Source organism: Coffea eugenioides, unplaced genomic scaffold (genome assembly GCF_003713205.1).
Source record: "Coffea eugenioides isolate CCC68of unplaced genomic scaffold, Ceug_1.0 ScVebR1_55;HRSCAF=288, whole genome shotgun sequence".
Taxonomy (NCBI): domain Eukaryota; kingdom Viridiplantae; phylum Streptophyta; class Magnoliopsida; order Gentianales; family Rubiaceae; genus Coffea; species Coffea eugenioides.
In genome coordinates this window covers 278155-282448 of record NW_020864408.1, presented here as the reverse complement: position 1 = coordinate 282448, position 4294 = coordinate 278155, and the positions used below count along the sequence as shown (strand labels likewise).

General features: G+C 35.6%; 1 long non-coding RNA gene across 2 annotated transcripts; it reads left to right on the top strand.

Annotated features, from left to right (window-relative positions):
* The first annotated feature begins 418 nt into the window (after nucleotides 1-418).
* LOC113758543 lies at nucleotides 419-3661 on the top strand. 2 transcript variants are annotated; one of them, XR_003466775.1, is made up of 3 exons: nucleotides 419-694; nucleotides 3062-3213; nucleotides 3344-3661. It is a non-coding gene; the product is annotated as an uncharacterized LOC113758543 (long non-coding RNA). The 2 variants fall into 2 exon arrangements; XR_003466776.1 differs by lacking the exon at nucleotides 419-694 and adding an exon at nucleotides 724-761.
* The last annotated feature ends 633 nt before the right edge of the window (nucleotides 3662-4294 follow it).

The following is a 4294-nucleotide window of genomic DNA, read 5'->3' as shown; positions in this document are numbered from 1 at the left end:
TTTAAGTCTGGACTGCGGAGGGAAAGGTAACTTTATAGATGAACTTGGTCTCCTGTGGATGCTTGATAGTCAGATGATCAGGCATTTTTGAAAAGTGATGGCTCTCTCTCTCTGTATATGTCCGCTTTTTGTCAGTGTGGATATTAAATAAACGCGTACAGTCACTTATTATTCACAACGAAAAGCGTATCTGCTGTCTATACCGCACGAAAAATTAATACATTTTTGGGTCTCTCTGTCTCAATCACTACAACAAAGAAGGGAATTAGCTACAAAATTTTTTACGAGGAGCAGACAAGTCAACGCTATTAATGTGTGGATGACGAGGAACAGAGCATATCCTCACCAAATGTTGGAGACAGCTTGACTTTTGCTAGCACTATGACTTTCCTCGCTTAACATCCTTGCCAAAAAGAAAGGCGGGAAGCTTCCCTCCAAATTGTAGTCATAGTGGCGCCAAGGCTTTTTGGTACTCGTGAGAATTCATGCAGTTCCACGCTGATGTACCGCACTTGGTGAGGACAGGTTCTCGCCGATCTGTACTTGACCAATAGCAAGAAGTGGTTCTATTCTTGCTAAAATAAAAATACAACCAAACGTTGTAGTTTTAAGAGTTAAGAGGCCTTTGAAAAAGGAAAAGAAAAAGAAGAAACAGAAGAGTAAAGTGCAGATGCGGGAAGATAAATGCCACCAAGTTCGTTGATTTCATTCTCTTTCCCTTTTAATTTCTCCGAATTCTCTCTCTAACAATTTGTAATCAGGTGCGCTTTTTCTTCTTCTATTTTAAGATCAAGGCTAGATATGTAAAACTTTACTTGTTATTTTTATTGCGGTTACTAATTGTGTCTATGTGGTCCTCTTGAATTTAATAATCGATTGCTACCATGTGAATCTGATTGAGTTTTCTTTGCTACCTATCATCCTCCGTGTTCATGTTTATAATATTTGAGTTATTCACTTCTTTTAACACATTTGGCATGTTCAACAAGTCAGGATTCTTGTTTTGTGCTTCTTTATGGTAGAACCATGTTCATTACCTTTGTAACCTTTTTTTGCTTGTATGATTTTATATCCCTAATCCTTCTTAACTTGTATAGGAGTTGTGTCTTTAACATGGTATGCTTTTGTTGATAAGTGGTTAAATTATGGTCTGCTATATCATAGAAGATAACAATACTTTCGTATCATTAGCTATTGTCCTTTTGGACAATTTATAGGTTTGGCCTTATCGTTAGTAAAGGCCATTATTCTTCAACTACTGAAAGCATAGAAATAAAAAATTCCAGTCCTCAGAGATGTCATTTTGAGTAATAGTAGTTTTGTTTTACTAGTAACATCCAATGATATCTTCAAGATTTAGAATAGCGCACTACTAAAATGAGTATTGAATAGCACTAATCGGAACATGAAAAATGAGAAGATATGTAGATTTTCTAGTTGATTACATTCACCCAGTAATTCATTGCCAACCAGTATTTGGATTGAAATTGCATTTGTTCTGGTGCATACCTTGTTGATTATAGGATCTTTTGTCAATCTGTGTATGTTTGTGGTCCTTCAAGTTGGCTGAACTTAGATGCAGAAGGCATGACGAATTTGACTATCAGTACTTTACACAACGACATTAATCTCAAGGCTTAGTTTCAAAGGAACAAAGACACAATTCAAAGTAACAAATGAGAAAATAACTCTGCTGCAAAAACATTTTTGTTTTTCTCTATAAAAATTTGACAAGGCCTAGAACTCTCAGGATTTCTTAGCATTCTCTACAGAACCATACATCTATCCAAACCTGGTTGATTTGCCACCTCCGAAATGCGTCCTGGACTTGAAAACAAAGATGGCATTTGGGTCCTTGACATCATACATCCTAGCCAATTTCTCCTTCAACTCAGCCTTGGAAACATTAGGCCTTCGAGGATGCAGAACATCAATGACGAATTGTTTTCTGGAAAGAAGACGATTGGTCATGAACTTCCTAGTACGAATAGTCACCACCTTGTCCGCCATTTTTCTTGCCTCCGGCGCCGCCACTGCTTCCGCTCTTTCTCCTCTGAATGGGCGGTTGGTTGGGGAAGCGACAGAAGGGGAACGTAAAAGGCTTTCTTACAATAATCAATGTCCATGAGGGTCTTGAATTTTATAGTAATAGATTGATGCCAAGTTAATCCCAGAGCAATCTTGCTGAGTTTTCTTGGCCATGATTCCATGTTCACTCTTTAAAAGATAGGGAGTGTAATTGATCAAATGGGGGAGCCAACAGCTTCAACGTCTTCAGTGTTAGAGCAATGGACAAATGATGCTAGTCCTTTCAATGAATCAGTTGTGGCATTTTAATTAGCATTATCTTGTGTGAAAAACAGGACTTCTTTTTTCTCTCTCTCTCTCGACTTAATTTGAACATTTCTTTAGCTGTTTCACACACTAAGCTGGGTGAGGAATTGGTATGGTGCCATAATAGCACTGCTTTCTTGAAGTGATATCGCTGCTCTGTTTTTCCTCTGTTTCTAGCCGTGTTTCCAACAACTTCTTTGGAACTCTCCAATTTTTACAGCTTGTGTTTCTGTCAGCCGTTTCCATGACTAGTTGCAGATGTAGCTTCTCTTCTCACAATCCAAAGCCCCAAAATCCAAACACCCCTCGCCCCCCACCCCCAAAAAAAAAAAAAACTCCTGCATGTATGCATGCAGCTTGGTAGGTGGACAAGTGCATGAGCATGCATGACATCTTTCAGCAATAATAATGACTTTCCATCGTTGTATCATCATTCTTTCAAACAATTTATTGGTGATGTCACCAATTTGTGCTTCTGTGTGATGATGTTAGTACGAATCTCAATTAATATGAATGCATAGAGTCAGTTCTCTGTTATTTCTAGTAATACACTATGACAAAATGATTAATGGATGTGATGCAAGTTATATGTGATTTTGGAAAGCAATATATGGGTAGCCAAATACATGGGAAGTTTTAGTGCTGAGAAATGCAGTTGAGGCACAATGGTTTTAGTAAAAAATTTCATTATGTGGAAAATCTCTTACATTAAATTTTTGTTTTGCAGGTTTATTTTGGAGATTTTGGATGGAAATAGGCTGTGCAATCTAGAAGGAGCCACTTGAGCTTGAATTGTTGTTGTAGTTTGGCTAGTTTTGGATGTGGTAGATGATAAAATATTTTTGAAGCTAGGCTTATTTTTGTTTAAAAGGAGTAATGGTATGTGTTTTCCTTGCTCTATGTGGCAATTTGTCTTCTTGACAAAAGTCCTGTAATTCAATTCTAAAAATGCTTGCATTTAATTTTTTGCTTGAATTTGGCTTGTTAATATGTGATTTTTCTGGTGCAGGTTAACATTGCGAATTTGGAAATAGGTTGCAATCTGGAAGGCACCGTGAAAGTGTTTAAAATGTTTAGGTGGCTTGTTTGGGATGTAATAGGTGACAAGACCTTTTGGAAGCTCAAGTTTGTTTTAAACGGTGGTTATTTTGGAAAGGCACAATTGCTGTTCATGTATTTTTGAAGTAATGACTTCAACTTTTGGTCATGCATAGGTGCTGAATTATGATTAAATGTCACACGTCCCTTTTTCCATCCTAGTTTATGCTTATTGCTTTTTTAGTTTCAATTTTGCATTTTATTATTTTTTATTAATCCGTGTAATGAAAGTGGGAAAGTCTAACAATATGTAATACAATTGCCCAAGATTTTTGGAACTTGGAGAATCATATAGACCAAATACTTTAAATCAAGCATATTTATGGGTTTTGAATTTTATATCTACCAGCCAAACAATGCAGGCATGGAAAAAGTGTTATACATGGCTCATTATCTTTCACAACTCTGTCAAAGAACTTCAAATTTCATGAAACAGTTGTTATGTACTTCCTTTGTCTGTAGTTGTTATCATATTTTTACTTTATTGATGTTCCAAAATAAGAGTCGCCATTTCAAATTAAATACATACTTTTTAATTTTGCCATTTGAAAAAGTTTTTTTTTTTAAATTTTGATACACTTCTATTAAAACAATATTTTGAATTCAAAGGATAGATATGTAATTCATCAATGCCACCTCATCTAAACATAATGATTATCATATCTCCATATAAATTTGGATTCCCAAAAAATGACTCTAATATTAAGATTGAGGGAGTACTTTAGAATCTTGTCACTTAACATGGAAACAAGGGGAAATGATATCACAAATAATATTGAAAAATTAATTAATCTATATATGCATTGGTATTTGACAAAATTGGAATATAGGTCAAAGTCACATTTATTATTTTGGTCTCAAA